The sequence below is a fragment of the Schistocerca gregaria genome, chromosome 1 (assembly GCF_023897955.1).
Source record: "Schistocerca gregaria isolate iqSchGreg1 chromosome 1, iqSchGreg1.2, whole genome shotgun sequence".
In the NCBI taxonomy this organism is placed as follows: Eukaryota; Metazoa; Arthropoda; class Insecta; order Orthoptera; family Acrididae; genus Schistocerca; species Schistocerca gregaria.
The window spans coordinates 730,172,912-730,198,971 of NC_064920.1; the positions used below are offsets into that span (position 1 = coordinate 730,172,912).

At 38.0% G+C, this 26,060-nt stretch overlaps 1 protein-coding gene across 1 annotated transcript in view; it reads left to right on the forward strand.

Annotated features, from left to right (window-relative positions):
* Nucleotides 1–17,828: 17,828 nt before the first annotated feature.
* Nucleotides 17,829–26,060, forward strand: part of LOC126267044 (protein SDA1 homolog) — a 173,678-nt gene continuing 165,446 nt past the window's right edge. The window contains exon 1 of the mRNA XM_049971869.1: nt 17,829–18,268. The gene's annotated coding sequence lies outside the window, so the exon portion shown is untranslated. The remainder of the gene's footprint in view (nt 18,269–26,060) is intronic.

Sequence of the window (26,060 nt, forward strand, 5' to 3'; positions counted from 1 at the left end):
TTTTTTCATTTATATTTAACTCCTGAAGCAGGATGCAGTCTCGTGATTGTTTCAGCAGTTGTTGCCTTTAGGCTGCATCTTATTTCCAAGACCGCTCATTTACGAGAGTCAAAATTTCGTTAAGCTTGTAATTACCTACCAACAGTTTTAAAACACATAGATACAAATGAGCACCTATTGTTTCATTGAATGTATAGCTTGTATTTCCTGTCGATTATAGAACAACTCATTTTAACCAAGACATGTAACCAGTTCTTTGGAAATGTTTCCTCCAAATCAATCAAACATAATTTCTTATCATTTTTCCTATTGTATCATATATGATGTGTGCCAATACTATCTGAAATATCTACACCAACTATTCCTGATTCATTTCTTTTGGTTTACCATGTAATGCATAAAATATACCAATAACAAAAAAGCGCTAAATTTAATATATGTTTATTTTTATATTCTTTAATAATTTTTTGGATTTTTTTACTCCAGTTCCATTCTTCTCTAATGCTAGATTATTCCTTTTCCATTCTTTCAGTTCTTTATCATTTTTTGTGTTGTTTATTACTCCATTTGCTACAGCAGTTTCTCAACGAGCTAATGAATCAATGGTAGCTAAATATGGTAATGGTGCCAACGTAGTGGTAGAAAAATACCCTCATGTTTGTTAGTTCAGACCCTCTTCCTTTTTGTTACATATCAAGAACTTTTTTCACAACAGGTATATCTAAAGTTATGAGTAAATTTCCACACACTTTCATCTCTTTTTTTGAGTATCAGTAAAAAATTATCAATTCTTTGAAGCTGATCGTTATTCAGTTTAGTTTTAATTGCTTCTGTCTTAGTTTTGCCACAAGGTAATAAACTGTAATCAGCGCTGAAATTATTCATTTACATAGAGTTATAATTTCATTAAGAGGAATATTTTAAGGTAATACTGAAATGTTGTTACCAAAATTGTTATAGTCCCCATTAGTTTTTATCAAACTGAATACCAGCGGTAGATGAAGCAGTCATGACTGCACCTACAATGAATTCTCTTTTTCTGTACATTATTCTTTTAAGTGCAGATGCAACTTATTTTTCACCATTTGATGCATCAGAAGCATGCATTCTTTTGCAACTAGTTGAAAATATTTAAGTGCTTCATGTCTTTTTTTCTATCTCTATATAATCTCTGTATGCAATGTCATATTTACAAGTTCAATCTAATGGATTAATTCCTTGATCTCTTTCAGCTAATATTTCATCAAGTTTTCTTCTTCTGAAATGTGTGTGGAATGCTGTTCAAAAATTTAGTCACATATGGATATCCCTTTGGGTTGTTCTTGATAAAGTAACTAATTTTATTCGTTAACAGTCGTATTACACTAACTTTTTCCTTATAGTAATTTTTACTTCATGGTATTTCTTCTCGAAGAATTATTGCAAATCCCTGTCCATCATTCACACATATATACTCAACTGTGTATTCAGTATATTGTTGCTATTAAGACTTATCTGGTTCTCTCATCGAAAGTTGATTGAAAATCTGCCTTTCATATTGGGAAATAGATGCCAAGAACTACTTTCATCAAAGTTTTATATTTTTTGCTCTATTTGATTTTATTTTATGTTGATTATTATCAGAATACTATGCTCTTGTTTGGTACAATATATATGTATAATTTGATAAATTAACACCATCAAATACTGTTTTTAAATCACCTGCAGTAATCTGTTCTTTAATTCAGAGGTTCATCAGTCCATCTGTACCTTAATATTCTTTTTCACTCATTTCTCTCTATGCAATAACTTTATCTTCACTGCGGCTGATTTACTTCAACATTTGTTCATTTACATCTATTTTTTAATATTTTTATCAACTTCATTCTGTTCTATGTGTTTCAGTTTTTGTACATTTTTCTCTTATTCATATTTATTCACTGCAGCCTGTATTTCTGGTTTACTTAATGTATAATCAAAATTTGGACTCTTGTATTGTTTAATTTGTGGTACACCTCCAAATTCTTCTGTAAGAGGAGAGTATGTATACAGAATTGTTTGTCTTTGAACTTCTCAATATCTTTCACATGGTCAACTAACACCAAAATCGGTGACAAAAACAAATTAGGTACATGAAACAATTACTATTTTTCTGTCAGTGTAGATATAATCATTTTCACATCCCTAAGTTATCTTTGACATATAGGGATGGAGCGAATATTTATTTATATATGTAGACCATTTAAAGATCTTACACAACCACTCTCTCTCCCCCCACTGTATACTGGCGTGTTTCATATCACTGTACATAAGTATTCAGTTGTAGTACATTGCACTGTTTGCATCTTTTTTTGTAATTTAAACTCTTGGTGTCAGGATATTGAGACCTCTATTTGTAGCCATGTTCACCTCGTTTGCTCTCAGAATGTTCATTATGCCGCACAGTCAGCAGTCACTCTGTGGGGTGTATATATATATGCTGTGTGGTTTGAGGAGCTGTGTCAGTAACTATGCGGCCTCTGCTTCCAGAGGTTTTAGTCCTCCCTTGGGCATGGGTTTGTGTGTTGTTCTTAGCATAAATTTAAACCTTACAAATTATAACTGAACAACGTACAAAAATTTGTTAAAATTTGTGTCAACAGGCGCATTTTAATTCCGAGTGTCTAGTCTGATAATTTGAATCTAACAGCTGCTATTCTGGCATTGTATAGTGCTTACACCTCTTATCATGAATACTGAGCATACACTTGATTTCGTTACCATTGAAGTGAATTTGAGCTGTCCTTGAATGATGTTACTCAAACTCAATAAAAGTATTTATCCCGTAGCTGTAACATGGTGTGCTAAGGCTTGTACATAGTGGAACCATCGACGAGCAAGTTCATCGTTTACAGCTACTGTCATAATCCACGTGCTTCAGTGGTTGAACGAGGCTCACGCAATTAGCATCCTGAGGACACATCAGTGGGTTCAGGGTAAGTCACCAATGCCTTTATTTGTTTCCATAACCTCTTTGTGATAGCATGTCATGTCATTACCCAGTCCACTGAGGATATAAATGTATGTTACTGCTCAGCACTGGCACACGTTTTTCACAGAAAGACACAGTGAATTACATGGTTCAAGGTTTCACAAACTGTTCATAGGACGTTTACAGTTATTATTTCACATATGCAGTCCTGGAAACATATTCAGCTTAACATAGTGTTTACATTTCAGGCTCCAAACGATAACCTAAGTATTTACATTTTAAAATATATTGTCATGCGGGGTTTGCCTATTTCTTTCTGCATACAGATACATTTTCATATTGTATTTACATTTCTTTACATAACTATTACACAAAAATTTATGTGAACACTGCACAGGAATTATTCATACAAGTCGTCTAATACTACATATACCTCTTGTGTTTTTATGTCATGTAACATCTTTCAGTTTTTACATTATAATTTTTATCAAATTTTTAATGTTCATTTGTGAGGAATCTGTATTCATAGTGTCATCTCTCTTTAACGTTACACGGAATATCCATCGTCACAGAAGCGGGTGAAGGAAAGCTTCATAACATGAAATTAAGGCCTATGTAACTGTGCTTAGTTACGGCTCTGACAAGTTTACTTTGATGTATGTACTGGTTTACAGGAAATGTTATGGACAGACAGAAGCATTCAGTTTTACTCTACTGCTGCAATACTTCGCTCATTGCGAGAGAAGAACTGAGTAGATCGTTTCATGACTATCTACTAATGTTAATTCACTTACTTCGTGTTCACTGTCTACTGAGTCATACTGACAGTATAGTGGTGTGTTATACAAGTGTCATGGTCGACCATAAACAGTAAACTTCAGTGTCAGTGACTTATATTTCGTTTTCTAAAGGGTATCACTCATGTGTATTCTGTTGTGTATAAATATATCTCTACGAGAGTTGTGCCAGCAAAAAAGTGTAATACAATGTTGAGAAAACCTACATTTGTGTGGAAAGATACTATAGTAACTCTTGCTTGACACTCTTCTCTGTCACATGGACTTGTAATGATTGAACTGCCCTCTTTTTTTATTTGATGGCACGAGACATAAGTTCAAATAATTTATACATGTGATGTAATGCAGCTTTTCTCTCTGACACACGTTCGCACTATCACATTCACACATGTTTCTAAACATATAATCATTTATTTTCGATGCAGTACTTTTTCTTTGGTACCGAACACCTATGTGTTGTGTTCTCTATTTTACCCAGAACATGACTCTGCATCGTTCGCTGAAAGGACACTTAAATACTAACTTGAAACTAAGTATATAGTTGCTTGCTGGATACTAATGTATCATACTTCCAATATTCATATTTTCAATTTCTATCAGTACACATTTCATCCTCTTACTTGATAGGGTACATGTTCGTACTATGGTTGTCGTTTTCAATGCCGTTTTGCACCTGGAAATGAAAGTGTTATCGTAGGTGGGGCACAATCTTATCTCTCATAGTATATTAAAGATTTAATTTATATTCCTTCATTCCTCGTCTAGATATCCTCTATCGTGTGGCATGTGAACAGCCGCTTCTACAAATGTAAATAACTTGTACATAGTATATCATAGTGTGTAGCTAATTTTCTGTATACAGTGTTTACTTCGTCCTCAATATATGTATATATCTTAACTTAGTTCTTCCTACTCCTTATTCTTAGTTTAGTTCTGTATTGTATTTCTGAATGTCTCACTCCCTTCCCAACCACTGCTTCCCTTTCATGTCCCTCGACTCTTATAACTGCCATCTGGTTTCTGCACAAATTGTAAATAGCCTTTCGCTCCCTGCATTAGGCTTTAAATGTCTTAGATCAGGCATATGGCGAGGAAAATGGTGTGTACGACATGTTGTATCATAATAATGTACGTCGGCAATCGTTTCTTTCTGAGTAATATGCTTACATGGTTATGTTCCATTTGTATCGTAATGCCTTGCTTACGAAAGTTCATGTTTTATTTGATTGCGTCTTTTGCGTTATTTCAGCATGCCAGAAAGAAGAGACTGGCAGCGATAGGGGAGGAGGTCCCCAGGAAACGGAATGTCACAACGAGCCCACACCTTAACAGGGCTTTAACCAGTATTTTATTCGTGATTTGGGCTGGTATGATCACAAAACATATAAACATATGATTTAATTCTTACTTTCGAGAATGTGAGACTCTCTCATGGCTGTGTCATACTTGTTACTTCCATCTTCTATTAAAGACAATAGCTTCTCGAAACAGGCCAAGTCCATGCACACAAAGTTTAGAAATTCATGCGAAATTTCGAGCCTCAGTTTTTTTCATAAGCATTGAATATAATCCCCTCTCGTCGTCCCTTCTTTCCAGCCAGTGTCGAACACAACAAACTCAGCCTTTTCAGTTTTGAAGATTTACTTTGACTTCTAGGGCACTAGCTCCAAGAACAACTCGGTCCTCCATGTGCGAAACGCTGTATAAATACATATACCTTGATAACCAAGTGTCATAGTATAAAACTTATTGTAGAATCTGTAATTCAGTACATTAGTAACCTACATAAGAGAATAACAGTTACTTATTTGATCATGATGAAAAACAATTTTTTAATAAATAGGAACGTTGTGCTCACATAAATTATTTGAACGAATGACGTTCCAATATGTCACACAGTCTCCTTTGTGTTTCACGTTGTAGAACGTACGCCTTTACAAGAGATCAGACAATTCTCTCTGCGTTTCGCGCGATATTACCGTCTTGCTCATGTGCGACAGGGATATGTTGCGCTGATGGTGTAATAGGTCTACATGAACCAGCCAGTAGTTACAAATATGAACCCTTGGGGCGCTGGTGTGTAGATGTACGGTTTAGGCGCATCATCTAAAAGGGGCTTTAGATTCCTTTCGAGTATGCTTAACACTTATACAGAACTGCTCACTCGAAGAAAGATCTGACTGGAAACTTAGACAGGTCGCACGAATATTCAAGAAAGACAATAGGAGTAATCCACTAAATTGCAGGCCTATTCCATTAATGTCGATATGCAGCAGGTTTGGAACATATATTATATTCGAACATCATGAATTACCCTGAAGACAACGGTCTATTGACACATATCAACATGGGTTCAGAAAACATCGTTGTTATGAAACAGAACTAGCTCTTTACTCACATGAATTGTTGAGTGCTATCAACAGAATTTCAAACTGATTGTATATTTTTAGATGTATAGAATGCTTTTGACACCGTTCCTCACAGACAGCTTGCAATCAATGCTTATGCTTATGAAACATCGTCTCAGTTACCAGGTGTGATTGGAAAGCTTTAAGAATAGGCTTGTAATCGTACAATGGTTGTAGTTACATGCTGCTGTGATGCATGCCTTCAAAATAGTCCCCTTTGGACTGAACACACCGACTCCAACGGTGTTTCCACTTTTGGAAATATTCCTGGAAGTTCTTTTCCTGAAGTGTGTTAAGGACACTCTCCGTATTTGCATAATTTCTTCAATCGAGTCAAATCTCTTCCCTTTCAGTGAAAATTTCAGTTCAGGATACAAGTAGTAGTTCACATGGGCCAAATGAGAGAAATATGGCGGTTGTGGAAGCACAAGATTTCTGAATTTGGTCAAAAAATTCAGCGATGGAGAAGGCACATGAGCCAGAGATTTGTCATGGTGTAACACCCAACTCCTGTCTTTCACAATGCAGGCCTTTTCTTCTGCACCTTTTCGCACAAATACTCAAGACCATATTTGTAATATTCCTCATGAATTGTCTGTCCTGCAGGGGTAAATTCGTGATGCACAATACCGGTAGTATTGTCTTCACCTTTGATCAACATCGCCGTGCTTTTTTCGGTCGTGGTGAACCTGGAGTCTTCCACAGCGAAGCCTGCACTTTGGTTTCAGCATCATATTCATATACCCACGATTCGTCACCTATAGTTACCCTATTTAACAAATCTGGGTCATTTTAATCCGATTAATCAGTTCTTGTCACACTTCAAGCCGGTATTGTCTCTGGTCACTTGGCAACACTTTTGGAATCAATTTTGTGAACTCGACACATGTTCAGATCTTCAGTTAAAATTGACTGAAATGCATAGAAACTTAAATGAAGTTCATCAGCAGTCTCCCTATTTGTAAGTCTACGTACAGAGCGCACTAAGTCGCGAACTTTCACATTTTCATTCGTTTTTTAGGTGGAAAGACGGCCGGACCATGGTTCATCTTCAAGTGATTCGTGGTCATTTTTAAATCTGTTGAACCAAACAAAAACATTTGACTGGGTCATACAATTATCTCCAAAAGCTTTTTTTAATAGTTAGTAGGTCTCAGAAGCTGGTTTCCTAGTTTTTAAAACAAAATTTCATAGGAATTCGTTGTTCCGGTTTTACATCCATTTTCACACAGACAGAACCTGTGGATTAGTGATTTCCTGTCAAACTGGTCACAGTTCGTAGTAACTGACGGAAAGTCACCAAGAAAAACAGAAGTGGTTTCTGGTGTTCCACAAGGGAAGTATTCAGTTTTCCCTGCGCTGTTCAGGAGTGGAATAATAGAGCATTATTGTGAAAGTGATGTGATGAAAGCTTTGCGAGGCACTTAAAGTGTGATTTGCAGAATACTTAGCCATGTAGACATAGATGAAGATAGTTGTTGCGTTATATGTAGATACATTTAAAACGCTTAGGAATACTGTCACTTCTAAGATTTGTACAGTGGACTGAATGACATTTGTTTATGACTGATGTTGTGTTAGTATACAGAAATGTGAGACTGTAAAAATATAACAATAAGGAAAAGATGAGTGTGGCTCACAGTAGACACTTGCATGTAAGACGTGCAGATATTTCTTACCAATCTAGTTTAACCAATATTCACTAACAGAAGTATATTAGAGTAATACGTTGTGACCAATGTAACTAGTTTTTCTATTTAGTGGCAGACCATGTTACGGTCAATTGAGTAGTATCTATATATCCTTGGAGGAAATCATTTCATGTTCATTTGTGTTGTCTATAGTATTTGATTAATGTTATGTTAATTGTGTAGGTTATTGGAAAGAACTGCAAAGTCTTAAACCATATGTCAGTAAGCTATGGAGGAATTTATCAAGTGTAATGCAATTTTCGAGTGTACCTTTCTCACCAGAGCAATGTAAGGATATTTACTCACATTATTTCTAAAATGTAATTCAAGAATTTTTTTAATACTATGTTTTTGTGAAGAAATTACAAAGCCTTTTTCTTACATTTCATGTCGAACAATCAAGGATAAGAGCAACACAGCTGTGTATACTTAGCTGGGACTGAACTATTGCCACACCAGTCAGAGTAACACATTTAACTGATGAATATTGAGTGAAAGAAGATTTTGTTCAGGCTGCTTATGACCATTATTTTTATAATCTTAAAAAGTAAAATATGAAGACCATTGGAATTCATGTTGTTCATGGTAAGGAAAAGTTGTCTGTTTCCAGGAATATGAAGTTGTGATAAGGACATGCTTCTGTTATTTGCAATGTTTTTCTGCTTTGAAGGATGGAAATAAATAATTTGTTGGTGAAGCTTTAAAATTAAACTGCACTGTCTGAAAAGTTTACTTGACAAAACAACTGCTGACATATTGGAACCTTTAAATGTATTGAATGAATTAAAAATGTCTTATAATTGTGAAAGTGAAGTAATCCTAGATAACATACTGCTCTATTAGTAGTTTTAGTGACCCAGTTTATACAAAAATTATTAGCTTTCAAATGTTGAAAACTTGATGAACACAAAAAGGGAAGAGCTATACATGTTACATATGAAAAATTATAAAATCGGTTCAAAGGATATCCCATGAAATAAAACTTCATCTCTAATTATTGACATCACTAGGAATGAGCAATGGAAAATCATGTGTAATTCATGCAATAGTGAAGGAAAACAATGTCTTTGGCTGTTATTGTACATCATCACACAAATTGTGAAAACAATCTGGTGGATCATCTTGTAGATCAGTTGTGATCAACCTCACTCAAACTGCCCATTGTAAGCTTTAACTAACAAAAACTTTGTTCTACATTTTTTTGTAAAGTAAACAAACTTCCCTACTTTATAAATCACAGTTACTTTGGAAGTGGTGAGTGAATAGAAAATTTAAGTACTAATAGAGATACAAAAGTAGGTGACTGGTAAAAAAATTGTAGATGTAGGTTTACAAGAGTCAAATATCAGTGATTTTGATGTTGAATGTAGGTCCAGTGCTGAATACTTGCCATTCTCAGTTCAGTCGTTTAGGAGAGATATGCTTTATGTTTAAACTCAAGTAAATGTGGCTGAAAATGTCTAAACTGTTCATGTGTGATATGCAGATATGTGCGTCTATCGTATAAGCGAAGTTTCCTGTGCTGTCATCTAGGGAATGCAGTATGAGGTCTGTGGTGGATTACATAAAAATCCATCGATAGATATATGTTTGTCATATATTTTTACAGCCCTTGAACATTGTCAACCTCGGGAACATAGCTCATTCACCTCAGTAAATGAAATTACGAAACAGGGCTCCACAGTCCCATAAGTCATATATTATGGTAGTAAACTTACTTGTGAACTTTGAATCTGCATATGGTGCCTTTGGTTATAATACATCTTCCTTTTATTTAAGTCATAAATATAATGTCACATTTAAGTACGTAACTCCAAGGTTTTGAATTTATGAACATACAGGAACCACTGTTTACTGATTTATTTTATACATTACAAATTTTTTTTCATAACTGTTTGTTACCAAATGAATGCAACTTCTTATGTTAGTAAGAGTGTGAACTGCATCATTTCATTAAATCTCATTGTTTAGTGATTTCATTTTATGATATTGGTTTATTAAGCACCGTATGATTTTTTTCAATATCTGGTGCAGTGCATGATTACCATCTCTTGCCATACACTGTATGCAGCTGAAACCTGTGTAGAAATAATATGGATTTAGGAAGATACTTACTTTAGTCTGTACCTGACTATATGATGTCTTCACCAATAAATGAACTATTTTACAGCACTTCAGAAGTGGTGCATCTTTCTGGAAAATCTAAGTGCAATAATTGAAAGTTCTTAAGATAGTTTTGACTCACAATGTGTTAAGCAACTTACACTTTCTGTTATCTATAAATACAAGGAATATCTATCTCTGTATCAGGACTAAACTTACAGCACACAAAACAATTTTTTTTTTCTACTATTCCTGGATGACATAAATCGAACTTTAGCTGGTGAAAGAATATTTTCACTTCCTAATGGATGATTGTATTACATATACCTAGGTTAAAGGAATGTCATTACAATGGCAGTCAAACAGTAGTTGAGGCAATAACAGAAAGAAACACACGTGATAGCTCTTCGTAATGCTTCAATGTAACATCAAAATTAACTCTGCTGTAACTGCTAATTTTCAAATTAAGTTATCATGGCAAAGTTTTATTAGAGTTTGCATTCAGAAGTTGATAACAAATTCCATGCTATATTATGGTTATGAAACAGGAAACTTGTAAATAAATTCATGAGAATTTGAATCACATTTTTCAGTCAAGTGTATTAACATACACTTGTGGCGATCAAGGACCATAAAAACATTATTGTACATCTTTGATGTTATGATCTTCGACTCTGTTCTCAGTGTCTTGGTGTCTACACAGTTTTACGAGTTGTTCAATTGTATTGTGCTTCTGCGTTTCACTGACGTTTTTGATAACGAATGGCTCGTTTGTGATTTCTATACTCCACCATATCACCATTATAACTGGAATTTCCACGCTGAAGACCTTGACGTCGCTCACTAATGTCGTTTTCGACAGCTGCAACCCGGATTTGTACTTTATAACGGTCTGACAGTGCTGCTATTTTTCATTGGACTTCTACATTCACTGGTTTTATAGACCACTGCATCTGGATGCAATGCACTGTAAGTGTGATTAGTGTGTATTTTCCCAACCTGAGTGTGTAGAGTCCCAGACTCGCCTAAATTCAGCCGAATTTTATTCTGTTTTTTTTTTATATATATATATATATATATCTGCTTATGCACCTTACTATCAATACTGCAACATACAACGTGTCGAAGCTGCAACTGTAGACTGTGAATCTCAAACGTGTCGTCCTCGACATCCTACCACTAAGCTTGAGCAGAAACAATTCTGCCCTTACGTGACCCGAATGGATTCTCTAACTCTCTGATTGCGCAATGACGCGAAAACAGCTCACCAACTTCAATGTTTCCATGCAGTAACGTCAATTTAGGCACTTCGCACGTCACGCAACCTGTTGACATTTAAGTTTTTGATCTGATGTAACCTTGTAATGTGTAACCATTGTATTACATATTTCGTCACTGCCACTCGATGGCCTGGGATCTGCATACTACTTTCCTTGTACACATACTGTCCGCTCTATGGCTCCGTTTTTTCCAACTTACCCGTTTTCGAGATCTGCAGCTATGGATGTACCTCCAGCGATGGTCAACTGCACCTCCGTACCTCCCACATCTCACATCATCAGCCCCCCCCCTCCCAAATGGGATATGGGCTACACTTCACAAGACATATGTCTTTCGCATGTTCACCCAATGCTACGTAAATAATGAGGTCATCCTGCTGCAGTGGCCTACTATGTTGTGTGCTGCATGTGGTCATCACATCAAGCCTCCCATGACGACCTCAGATGGCACCTCAATGAGGCATCCACAATGTTCAATCACGATTTCGCCACTCCCAACATTGTACTGCCTTCACCGGTCGCCACAGTTCTATCTCCTAGCCAACATCTATGCAGACGGTTTTATCTCGTATGTTTCCTATATTTCCTCCATAGCTGACAGGGCTCACAGTTGCCTGGGATGACACACAATCACCAGGCATAATTTCCATACACTGCTCGCACTGACTCCCTGATCGCTTCTGACCCAGGAAGTAGCCGAACATCAGGAAACCTCCGCTCAGAATCCAACTGAGTGCATGCATGCAGCACAGCTTAGTCCTGACCCTGTGTACACCCTTTGCTGATTCCGCACTACATTCGCAGATGCCACTCAGAACTGCCACCTGTCCCGCATGGTAAAGGCTACGAGCACCTAATGCCAGCCCGTGCTCCCTGCTACATCACACCTCATCAAAAAAACAAACGCTTCCTCATCTTCTAGTGGTCATCTTTACTTTACACACCCCACACTAGGTCTCCAATTTCTTATCAATGGAAGTGTGGATGCTAGTGTTATACCTACGACATTGGCCCCACCTCGCATATTTCCTACTGGACTGACATTGTATGCAGCAAACAACTTCTGCATCAAGTCCTCACCACTGTGAATGTTCAGGTCCATCTGACATCCGAACTGTATTTGCCATGAAATTTTCACGTCGCTGATGTTGACGAATTGGTGCTTGACACTGATTTCCTTAGACGTTTCGAACTTTCACCCAACAAACAGTCAACTTCACTGCTACAACATGCATCTGACTCACTAACTCCAATCTCATTCGACACTGCCCCTTCCATACTATATATACAATACACCCACCTGCCCCCCTTCTCTGACTGCTCTGAGTTATTAGCCCAGCTCCCTCTTACACTGATCGAGCTTTTGCTCGGGCACTTCACCATCGATGCTCTTCGAGTGCACACGTCACTACATCAACATATTAATGCTGTTTCTGCTTGGGTGACACAGGCTCTTCACATAGCGTGCCAGCTCCCCAATCTGATTTCCTCACAACCAGCAATAGAGCTGCTATCAAGTATGCCCTCCTTCACTGCCATCAATGTCTCAGAATTCCAAGGTAAGTGACATTTGTCCAATTAGTGTCTCACCCTTGCTCTCTGACAGTGAAGCTACTCAGGTGATTTTCAACAATGCATTCATGATGGTGATCTCTAATGGCATATGGCACAGAATTAATACAACAGAAGGTGCATCCAAATATTATAAGTCAATTATAAAGAATCTACTTAACGCTGGAACCACATGTCCATTAGATAGCAATTGTTCCTCCCCATACATCTTGTGCAGAATAAAGATAGCTTGTTTCTTCTATGCTGGGATTACTGGGTCCTGAACTCTAGAACTATCACAGACTTCATCCAATTCCATAATGGTGCACTTGTGTTCAGAGTTCTGGACTGCTGCAAAGCTTACCACCATATACCTTTTTTCACTGATGACTTTCCAAAAGCAGAATTGATTACCCCCCCCCCCCCCCCCTTCAGGCTTTATGAGTAATCCTTCATGCATTACGGCCTCAAAAATAAGGCTCAAATGTAGGGGAGTTTTATTGTCTCTCTCTTGTTCAGTTTGCCAATTGCATAAGCATCTCTTGATAACATTTTGATTTTTTCATCCACCACTAAGGTGCTTGAAAAGCACATGCAGCGATGTATGTTGAATGGTAGTTGAGGAGGGACTGTTGGAAGCCCCAATGGTTCAATTGATGCTGTAGTGAAATCTGTGCAACGATGTAGAATTTGTAGTGTCCTGTGTGAGCGGTAACTCACGATCCAACTACATAAAGTTATAAGTTGTGGCGCCACATTAGATGCAGCTGCGAACCTGGCTTTATACTTTACATTGTTTTGAAGCCAGAGTGGGCGAGGCCTGGCGGCATTTTAAGTAGCTCAAAACATTAGCAAACTACTGTTCACGAGTGCTTCTTGTTCGTTATTTCTGTTGTGTGCACGCGACAACTGTTTTAAATACTGGAAGTTATAAGACCAATGACCTTGCAGTTTGGCCTCCTCTCCAAATCATCCCAATCAACCCAACTAGAAGTTATAGAGCTTAACTCAGAGTACATGGCCAAGAAAGTGCCAGCAAGTAATAAACAAGCGAAGTTAAAAAAAAAGAGTTGTGATGCTTAGTGACAGTGACGCCAGGATAATTGCCGAAAAAATAAATTTACGACACTTATGGCTTGAGGAATAACAAAACCGAATGCACCTCTCTCTGAGATAATAAAAAACGACAGCTCACTGAACTAGTTATCCAAGAATGATACCGTCATAAACATGGGTGGAAGCAATGATGTTTGCCAGAATGAGGGTAAACATGCTACAAAGTGTTTAGAATCTACACTACATGATCTCAAAGTGCCTAACGTCATAGTTGCTAGCATGCCACACAGACACGTTCTGCAGGGTAACACAGTCATAAATTCGGAGCTTGAAAAATAAACAGACAGTTACAAAAATGATGGAAGGCCTATCATAATGTGACATTCTTCGAACTTCCCATATCAAGAGAACTGTTTATGAAACATCGACAACACATAACAATGCTGGAATGTCGTTCATTGGTAAAATGCTAGCAGAATTAATATAGAATGTTGACCTCATTACAAGAAAAGCGGTTCTTTCGCGTCCTCATTGTTACTTTGTGCCAGGAAGGGCTCTCAACAAGGGAAGTGTTCAGGTGTCTCGGAGTGAACCAAAGAGATGTTGTTCGGACATGGAGGAGATACAGAGAGACAGGAGCTGTCGATGACATGCTTAACTCAGGCCGCCCAACGGCTACTACTGCAGTGGATGACCGCTACCTACAGATTATCTCTCAGAGGAACCTTCACAGTAACGCCACCATGTTGAATAATGCTTTTCGTGTAGCCCCCGGACGTCCTGTTACGACTCAAACTGAGCACAATAGGCTGAATGATGCACAACTTCACTCCCGACGTCCATGGCGAGTCCATCTTTGCAACCACGACACCTTGCAGCGCAAAACAGATGGGCCCAACAACATGCTGAATGGACCGCTCAGGATTGGCATAAGTTCTCTTCATCGGTGAGTGTCGCATATGCCTTCAAACAGGGAATCGTCAGAGATGTGTATGGAGGCAACCTGGTCAAGCTGAACACCTTAGACACACTATCCAGTGAGTGCAGCAAGGTGGAGGTTCCCTGCCATTTTGGGGTGGCATTATGTGGGGCCAACGTACGCCGCTGAATGCTATCCTCCGACTGATAGTGAAACCATATTGGCAGCATATTAGCATGGCATTCGCCTTCATTGATAACAATTCCCGCCCCCATCTTGTGAATGACTTCCTTCAGGATAACGACATCGCTCGACTAGAGTGGATAGCATGTTTTCCAGACATGAACCCTACTGAACGTGCCTGGGATAGATTGAAAAGGGCTGTTTATGGACAACATTACCTGTCAATCACTCTGAGAGATCTACACCGAATCGCCGTTGAGGAGTGGGACAATCTGGACCAATAGTGCCTTGATGAGCTTGTGGATAGTTTGCCACGACGAATATAGGCATGTATCAATGCAAGAGGACGTGCTACTGGGTATTACATGTACCGGTGTGTACAGCAGTCTGGACCACCACCTCTGAAGGCCTCACTGTACGGTGGTGCAACATGCAATATGTGGTTTTCATGACCAATAAAAAAGGCGCAAATTATGTTTATGATGATCACTATTCCAGTCTTCTGTAGAGGTTCCAGAACTCTTGGAACTGAGGTGACACAAAACTTTTTTGATGTGTGTATATGATATTACACAGACACAGCAGGTAGGTGAGTAATTTAGTGCTTATTACAGAAAATACAAGACAATACTTTAAAAAGTTGTCAAGGAAGAAATAATGAAGGCAAATGATATATACATTCAGTCTGCTGGAAACAAGAACAATGCTATGTTGAAAGTTGCGGAAACAACAGACAGATAATGTAACTACCAGAAATGCCAATATTGTCTTATGTCAAGATGGAGAGAAAGTAACAGAGTGAAGGAAAGGAGCAAATACTTTCAACAGCTACTTGACAAACAAATGTGCACAACTAATTAGTAAGATTACTACAAGTAACCAAAATACAATAGGATCACCACTTAAGATCAACAGCTCTGCTACCTCATTCTTCCTGTACCCAACGAATGAAGAAGAAATCTGGAACATCATAAAAACCTTAAAAACGAACCAGTCCTCAGGAGTAAATGGTATACATAATAAAAAAAGGTGTAGTGAACATATTGTAAAACCACTATCATATTTATGCAACAGTTCACTGGCATCAGGGACTTTCCCTTCTTGTCTAAAAATTTCAAAATTCAAACCAGTCTACAAAAAAGGGAACACAAATAAGTTGGCAATTACAGGCCAATTGCCCTGTTGTCTAGATTCTCAAGAATTCTAGATAAAGTCTTCCACAAAACACTTACAGCCTTTATGAAAAATATCAAATCTGGGTTCAGGAAGAACCGCTCAACCAACAGTGCTACATAGAAATTTCTAAGTGAAATTTACCAGAAAGTGGACATTTGCGATTATATCACTGATGCATGCCTTGAATTATCAAAAGCATTCTATATAGCAGATTATGAAGCACTCCTACAGAAATGAAATCAACTGGCCATCAGATGAACACCTAATGAGTGAATCAGGTGCTACTTTTGCGAACAGAAACTAACAGTGAAAATTCAATACAATGACAGCAACATAATCACAAATAATTACTCACCTCACCAGGACATGAAATACGGTGTTCCCCAGGGCTCAGTACTGGGACCAGTGCTGTCCCCCCCCCCCCCCCCGTATCCCAGTACAGTACAGATCCTCCTATATGTAAATGCCCTACAAACAAACATACAGTGTCAAAATGCTCACCAGTTTGCTGACGACACAAGCTTTCTCTTTACCGCAAAATCTGAAAACCTACTACAAGAAAACATAACAAAGACAATGGGCAGCATAGCAGGATGATTCACATACAATAAGTTAATAATAAATGAAGGAAAAGGTTCCACAAACTTTAAATATCCAGTTGTTAAAGAAAGCTCTAAATAGAGTGGACCTGACAAAGTTTCTTGGGCTGTGGATCCAGGATAATGTCAGGTGGGGAACTCATATTGTCAATCTCAGCAACAAATTGAACACATCATGATATGTGATGAGGATACTTGATAGTTACTGTAGTAAAGACTGCCCAAAAAATGTCTATTATGCTAGTGTCCAATCAATGCTGAAGGATGGAGTCATTTTGTGAGGAGCTTCTCCAAATATCATAAAGCTATTTAGATTCCAAAAGAACCACAGAAGGTGCCAAACACAAAAACTCTTGCAAGAAACTCTTCATAAAGACGTAAATCCTTCCACATCCACTCCTTCATGTATATGAAACCTTAGTGCTCAAACAGCTGTATGCGACTGAAAATCCTGCACTCTTCCTCAAAAACGAATGTGTACCCACTGACAACACAAGGCAAAAAAGATGGATCTCCATATACATCATACAAAAACTAAGCTCAACCAAAATGGAATTCTACACATTGGAAAAAAGTTGTTCAGGAAACTACCAAGTAACATAAATCAATATACATAGCAGAGCTCAGAACTATAGGAAAGACATATCTAACTTGTCACTGCTTCGACAGGCTGAAAGAGTACCTTGTTAAATAATAATGTACCAACTTATCCACTGAAACCACAGTAACATTGTAAATATAAATACTGTGCCAATAATAAATAATATAACAATAAGAGATTAACGATGTTAAAATGATAGAAACAATATTGTATTAAATGATATCCAACATCTTATGTACATTCTATGTACCAACAAGGTCCCATGGACAAATAAATACATGGATATCATATTGTCAGGAAGGAAATTTCGAACGTTTTTCTGTTCTTGAATGCGTATTTGCTGTAGTAATACGACACAATCCCAGTGATGTCATGGGCAAGTGTCTCCACTGTCAACTTTGGGGTATGAATGCGGTGAACCTAATGGTTTAGGCTAGTTAAGATGGCGGAAATCGGTTTCAAGTTCGTGACGCAATGCCAGTGCTCTTCTTTTTTTTATCTCTATGTAATTGAGACAGAATGCATGTGTAATATTCGAACAAACAAACCTGACACGCGGAGTGGTAGCTGATGGGATTGACTGTAAATTTCTAAATGGGAAATGCCTTTACGGTCGCTCCTACCAGCCCCCGCGCAGTGTCAACTTAGTTCGAGCATATTATAATCTTTGCATACTTACTGATCCAATTGGAGGATGGTGAATGTTTTCTTTACGTGATCTTTGGAGAAGCGAACCACGTGGAAATGTGTACATAAGTTTGTTTTTATTGTGGTTGTAATTGTGCGGTGTAAACACGACATAGTTTTCTTTGGTATATCTGTTACTTGTTGTTAAGGAACGGCTAGAATGGGGATATGCGGAAACAAGATGTTAGTTATCTCTGCTTCTTAAACTTAACGTATAACAGTAGTAGTGTCAATTTAAAAGAAATATATCCGGCCATTCTACTAAAGGTGAGTTATTATCTTATACTGATTAAGAGAACTGCGGGAAATTATTTTGGCATATGTATACACTGACGATGTCCTAATTATATTTTTATGGTCATCTGTAAAAAATAGGCATTGAAGATATACATTGACGAAACGTGTGCAGTATTGATGTTATTGGGCAAATGCCTCATTGGGCAAGACATTGTGAGGACTTGGGAGTACTCTCAACACGTTGTCGAGTGAACGTTTCAGTATCGTTACACAGAAGCCGTTGACATCGCTTTGGTATAATAATGCAATAGTTTAAAACATAGCAATAATCTGGAACTGTTTGTGCAATATATTCCAGCCATATTCACTCCCTTTATGTAGGTGGTTCATAAAATTTTCGATGGTGCTCAGAAGTCATTGTAGGGGAATCACTTGCTGTAACAGGAACCGTTGCTTGTTAATCACTTTCAGTCTGAGTACCATTACATTTATTAGACGCCATGGTGCTGACCATTGTGTAGAAGGCCTCCGGTATCATATCTTATTGAAGAGGATCAATTCCGTAAAATACCGTTGTTAGTTACAAACATTTCTATGCCCATCTCACTAGCACCAAACCCAAGTGACGAGTGATAGCAAACATGTTATGTTAATGACACGGCATCTCAATATCCAGCCTAGATCTCTCGAACCAGGAACACGTACGAATGGATCGACAAACATTGTCACGTAGACAACGCCAGATATACTCGCCCGTGATTTGTGATACAGCAACTTTTCCTTAATTTCCTAACTTTGTCACAAATGTGCCGCTTGACACATTCAGTCCATAGAACCACAAAAACTTTGTGGTTGTATCCATGTCATCGTTCATTCCAGCACACCACCACCTTCTGTTAAGCTTCTTAGTCATATCAATAACTAATTACAAACGAAAAACAAAATTAAATCTCCAAACATAAAGAACATTTCGAATTAGTAATTCCAATATCAAAAACAAATCCGTAGCCAGAAACTCACTAACAAACAACCAGACACACAATTCCAATGTTGTGTCATCTGCTCAGACACTCTCAGCACCATTCAAACCTCTGTGTGCTGTACATGGTCCATCCCCTAGTGCAATGGGCCCAGGAAAGCTGTCACTTGCTCACTCTTGACGGAGCCACTGTGATGTTTATGTGGGTTCCTGGTGACGTTAGTCTGAGAGAAAACGAGGCAGGTGATGTCGCTGCCCAGGCTGCAGTCCTTATACCTCAGCCTTCTAGTTCTTACATTCCCTCCAATGCTCTATTTGTTGCCGTTTGTCAGCAGGTGGTGTCACTTTGGCATATCCGCTGTTCCTCCCTTCATGGGAACAACCTCCCAGTGGCTTGGAAGACCTGCTCTCGGGTCGATTGCCACGAGGAGGTTATTTTAACTAGGTTGCATATTGTGCACAGCCTTTTAAGCCATCACCATTTGATAAATGATTTTCCCCCACAACTTTGTGCACATTCCGCTCAACTTTTAACTGTCCTCCATTTCCTGATGGAATGCCATTTTTTTAACTGCTTACATTCCTGTTTGTGTTTGCCGTCTGAGCTATTGGCCATTTTAGCAAACGACACGCGGGCTGTCAACCATGTTTTACGTTTTATCTGTTATAGCAATATGGCAAAAGCCATTTAATTTTTAGTTCTGGATCTCTGTTTCTCTATGGCGTTGGTTAGGAAGGATTGTGCAACATGCTTCCTCTATCTACCCCCCCACCACCCTCCTCCCCCTCTCTCATAGCAGCCTCTCGACTCTGCGTCTAGCAGCCAGTCCTGTCCCCACCATGCACATGCGCGCTCCCGCAAGCTAAAAAAATAAAAAAACAAAGCGCGGTTGGGGGGGGGGGGGGAAGAAAAAAACACACACTTACATACAGGCCTGATTAGTAAAATATACTGTGCAAGAAGGATTTTAAAAAAAATATTTTGTTTTAGAAATGAAAGATCTTTTATTGTATTCATTTACTTGTCACAGCTATATGAAAACTGAACATTAGTCGGTCAGTGTTAAATAGAACTGAGTGGGATTTCACAAGATGCGACATCGTTGTGAAAAAACACAGTGACCCGTATATGTAATAGGTTTCCTTTAATTTCCATCTTTGGTCACAATTTTTTTGTTTAACATGTTACCGGTTTCGGTCTTTGGTGACCGTCATCAGATCTGCAGCAAAATGGGACAGATATAAATACACTCGCAAACTGTATAAAGCTTAAGAACAATACATAGAGCATATTGAAAAGTAGTGCTGACAAAATTTACGTTTGTGCGCTTTAAATGTAAAGAGGCGTGCCTGTCTCATAAAATCAAAGTCCTAATGCACTGCAGCCATAGTGGCACAGTCAACTATTAAATGCGGAATCAGCACCAGCATCGTCACATACATACAAATCACATCACATGCACAAGTCACACCGGCCGCGGTGGTCTCGCGGTTCTAGGCACGCAGTCCGGAACCGTGCGACTGCTACGGCCGCAGGTTCGAATCCTGCCTTGGGCATGGATGTGTGTGATGTCCTTAGGTTAGTTAGGTTTACATAGTTCTAAGTTCTAGGGGACTAATGACCACAGCAGTTGGGTCCCATAGTGCTCAGAGCCATTTTTGCACAAGTCATGTTGTCAGTAAAACTACTGTTTCAAACTAGCTGCCATACAGTAGCCACAATACGTTTGTGTAGTAAGTTTACCAGATGTCGCTAATGTCAGCATTCACTATTTTTCAATAATTGATTGAAACAGTGAAAATAAAAGGGGAGGGGATACAATAGTTAAAATCTGTAATAAGCTTATAAAGTATAAAAAGTGTTACAGTAATGTGTTGTTGTTGTGGTCTTCAGTCCTGAAACTTGTTTGATGCAGCTCTCCATGCTACTCTATCCTATCTCTTGGTCTCCCACTACGATTTTTACCCTCCACGCTGCCCTCCAATACTAAATTGGTGATCCCTTGATGCCTCAGAACATGTCCTACCAACCGACCCCATCTTCTGGTCAAGTTGTGCCACAAACTTCTCTTCTACCCCATTCCAATTCAATACTTCCTCATTAGTTATGTGATCTACCCATCTAATCTTCAGCATTCTTCTGTAGCACCACATTTCGAAAGCTTCTATTCTCTTCTTGTCTAAACTATTTATTGTCCACGTTTCACTTCCATACATGGCTGCACCCCATACAAACACTTTCAGAAACGACTTCCTGGCATTTAAATCTATACTCGAAATTAACAAATTTTTCTTCTTCAGAAACGCTCTCCTTGCCATTTGCCAGTCTACATTTTATATCATCTCTACTTCGACCATCATCAGTTATTTTGTTCCCCAAATAGCAAAACTCCTTTGCTACTTTAAGTGTCTCACTTCCTAATCTAATTCCCTCAGCATCACCCGACTTAATTTGACTACATTCCATTATCCTTGTTTTGCTTTTGTTGATGGTCATCTTATATCCTCCTTTCAAGACACTATCCATTCCGTTCAACTGCTCTTCCAAGTCCTTTGCTGTCTCTGACAGAATTACGATGTCATCGGCGAACCTCAAAGTTTTTATTTCTTCTCTATGGACTTTAATACCTACTCCGAATTTTTCTTTTGTTTCCTTCACTGCTTGCTCAATATACAGATTGAATAACATCGGGGATAGACTACAGCCCTGCCTCACTCCCTTCCCAACCACTGCTTCCCTTTCATGCCCCTCGACTCTTATAACTGCCATCTGGTTTCTGTACAAATTGTAAGTAGCCTTTCGCTCCCTGTATTTTTCCCCTGCCACCTTCAGAATTTGAAAGAGAGTATTCCAGTCAACATTGTCAAAAGCTTTCTCTAAGTCTACAAATGCTAGAAATGTAGGTTTGCCTTTCCTTAATCTTTCTTCTAAGATAAGTCATAGGGTCAGTATTGCCTCACGTGTTCCATCATTTCTATGGAATCCAAACTGATCTTCCCCGAGGTCGGCTTCTACTAGTTTTTCCATTTGTCTGTAAAGAACTCGCGTTAGTATTTTGCAGCTGTGACTTATTAAACTGATAGTTCGGTAATTTTCACATCTGTCAACACCTACTTTCTTTGGGATTGGAATTATTATATTCTTCTTGAAGTCTGAGGGTATTTCGCCTGTTTCATTCATCTTGCTCACCAGATGGTAGAGTTTTGTCAGGACTGGCTCTCCCAAGGCTGTCAGTAGTTCCAATGGAATGTTGTCTACTCCAGGGGCCTTGTTTCGACGCAGGTCTTTCAGTGCTCTGTCAAACTCTTCACTTAGTATTATATCTCCCATTTCATCTTCATGTACATCCTCTTCCATTTCCATAATATTGTTCTCAAGTACATCGCCCTTGTATAGACCCCAGTAATGAAAAGCAATAAAAAGAACATGACATAAGTAATATTGTTAAAATATAAACACCAGGTAATATATATGAAATCCGGTTCGCCTGATTGTTAATAATATGACATCACGATGCTATAAATTAAACAAGTTCCTTAATAATAAACTTAAATTGTTTTACATGTTCAAGAATTATTTTGGGGTCAAAAACAGTGCTGAGCTAGCGAATATAATTAAAGGTATACATATACCAATTAATGCAACATTAGCATCCTTAGGTATAAAAAATCTTTACAGTAACGTCCCAATTAAGGAAACTATTGACATTATTAGACCCAATCTCCTCTCCCACAACAAGATCAACGCTGCCAAGTGTACAGAACTAGTTGAACCTCTAGATTTTGTTTTAGCTTACAATTTTTTTACCTTTAATGAAAAAATTTATCATCAAAAGGACGGGCTTGGGATGGGTAATAGCCTGGCTGGCACTTTAGCAGACATTTATATCAATGATTTAGAATGTAAATTTTTTGCCAAGTATCCACAACTAAAAGACAAAAAGATTTATTACAAATGGTATGTCAATGAAATTTTATTACTAATAGAAGGTGACACCAGTGAGGTCAACACTTTCACCCAAGCATTAGGTAGCATGCACCATAAAATAACTTTTACCACTGAAATAGAAAAAGATGGCGCTATTAACTACCTTGATCTCACTATTAAGAAAGTTAATAATAAACATAAGTTTTCGATTTTTAGGAAACTAACTTGCACAGACAGTATCATTAATGCCAGTTCATGCCATCCTCCCAGATACAAAAAAGCTTTCTTCTCTTCCATGGTTCACCGGCTCCTTCGTCTACCTTTAGACGAAAACGAAACACGTAAAGAACTTAGCATTTTAAAGCAGATCGCATTAGCCAACGGCTTTTCTACAAATGATGTCACACGCCCCTACAATTAGTTAAAGAAACGTTTAACGAACAGCAGGCACACACACACACACACACACACACACACACACACACACACACACACACCTACACACCTACACACACCTACACACAAAAGAGAACCGGCAAAGATAGAAAAAAAAAAACTATTCCCATGAAATTTAACGGCAAAATATCCCTGCAAATAGTAAAATGTTTTAAGAAGTCTGATGTCAGATGTGGCTTTCAGGTCAATAACACTATAAAATTATGAATAAAACATAAATTGAAAGGGAACTACGATAAATTTGATGACTCTGCAGTGTATAGGATCGACTCCAGTAACTGTGATAAATATTATATAGGTCAAACAGGCCGCTCTTTAAGTTAAGGTTCAAAGGACACTCACAGCCACAAAACAAAACGGCTTTGCGACAGCATTTGTCTGATACTGGTCATTCCATAGGGAGCATTGAGAACTTTATGCGTATTCTTCACAGGGTGGAAAATGGCCGTACTCTTAATTTGCTGGAGGAACTTGAAATTTATAAAGCAAAAAATAGAGAACCGGATAAACTGCTTAACTGGCAGAACAATTTTGTACCCAATGCCTACTTTGCTTTATTTGACAATGTTTTACCCTAGTCACTCCACGCCTCGATTATTTATAGTGTGTTCGCAAGTTCTCGTAGTGTTGAGTATATCACATATTTACATTGTTTTCATACGTTTTACACATGACTCTAGTAGGTTCTTGTTCCGTCTTTATTCATTTCATTGACTGCACTAATCAGATAATGTAAATCATCCACTGTTATGGAATTTTATCATTCTTTGCTTGCAACGAAGTACCGCAGGGTACGAGGGCCCTCTACTGGTCACATTCCTCCAACTACTTCCCGCCTGTGCGGAATTCTAGAGTTAGCGATAACAGAGGGCACTGATTATGTGCAGAACTATGTTTGTTTTCATTTATGACTCCTTTAGCGATTTGTTTTATGTTGTTTATATTACCCGGTGCAATATCAACGGTGTTTAAGATTTATCTTATTGCCCAGAATATTGGCCCTAGAGCACATGTCAACCACTGTTTTTAACTCTTCGTCTTTTTAACAACGTTACTTTTGTCATGTTCCTTTTATTGCTTTTTATACTTTATAAGCTTATTACAGATTTTAACTATTGTATCCCCCCCTTTTATTTTTGCTGTTTCAATTAATTATTGAAAAATAGTGTATGCTGACATTAGCGACATCTGGTCAACTTACTACACAAACATCTGGCAGCTACTGTACAGCAGCTAGTTTTAAACAGTAGTTTTACTGACAACATGACTTGTGCATGTGATGTGATTTGTATGTATTTGATGATGCTGGTGCTGATTCTGCATTTCATAGTTGACTATGCCACTATGGCTGCAGTGCATTAGGACTTTGATTTTATGAGACAGGTATGCCTCTTTACATTTAAAGTGCACAAATGTAAATTTTGTCAGCACTACTTTTCAATGTGCTCTATGTATTGTTCTTAAAGTTTATACAGCTTGCGAGTGTATTTATATTTGTCCTATTTTGCTGCAAATCTGGTGACGGTCATCAAAGACCGAAAACGGTAACCTGTTAAAAAAAAAAAAAAAAATGTGACCATAGACGGAAATTAAAGGAAACGTATCAGTGGCAGTGTTTGTCCTCCATGACAGAGTCAAGATCTGGACTAAAACTGTTAATTTTAGCCTCAAATTACTATCTATGTACAGTCTATTTCTTTCCTTATTTTTCAAAAAAATTAATTCACATAGATAAGTCCCCAAAAAACCTATCAAATGTCTGAGTACAATTTGCTGTATAGTCGTGCAGAACAAGACTGATGGTCGTGTTTCAGAAATGTTATTAGATATTTTTTTCTGTCTCCGTTATCCAACATAGTTAGAATTTTTTTTAGGAAATCTATAGAAGAAATACTACTAATAAGTCACTACAACCTCAGACATTTCTGTCATCCTCACAGCTTCCACCATATCCCTGCAGCTTCCAGATATAATTAAATCCATGTCTGCAAACAGCATATGTTGGCATTAATGCTTCCTGTATTTAAGTTTTGTTAGAACTGTTGAAGCCAGTGAACGATACAAGGAGGTGTTGTATGTCAGCTATAACAGTGCATAAATAATATACAGGCTGACTATTCTATTTATTCTGAAATTTTACCTTTAAAAAATTACACTCAGTATTCAGCAACAGTTTTCTCTTTTCTCATTCTCTTTCTTTATTTCACAGTGACTCAGCTATAAAAATTATTGCACATGCCGAAATGCCAATACCTCAGTATCAGGTTTACAAACCTGCCAAATTCAAATTCTTTCAGTGGCCAAATATGTAGGAAACTAGGTGAATACGAATTCAGCATTATCTCTGTGGGAACTGAACGAGTTGATGTAGTGGCTAAAGCCCTCAAATTGTATTGGAGACACCTGGGTTCAATTCCTGGATAGGCCATCCAGGCATCGGTTTTCTGCGGTTACCCAAG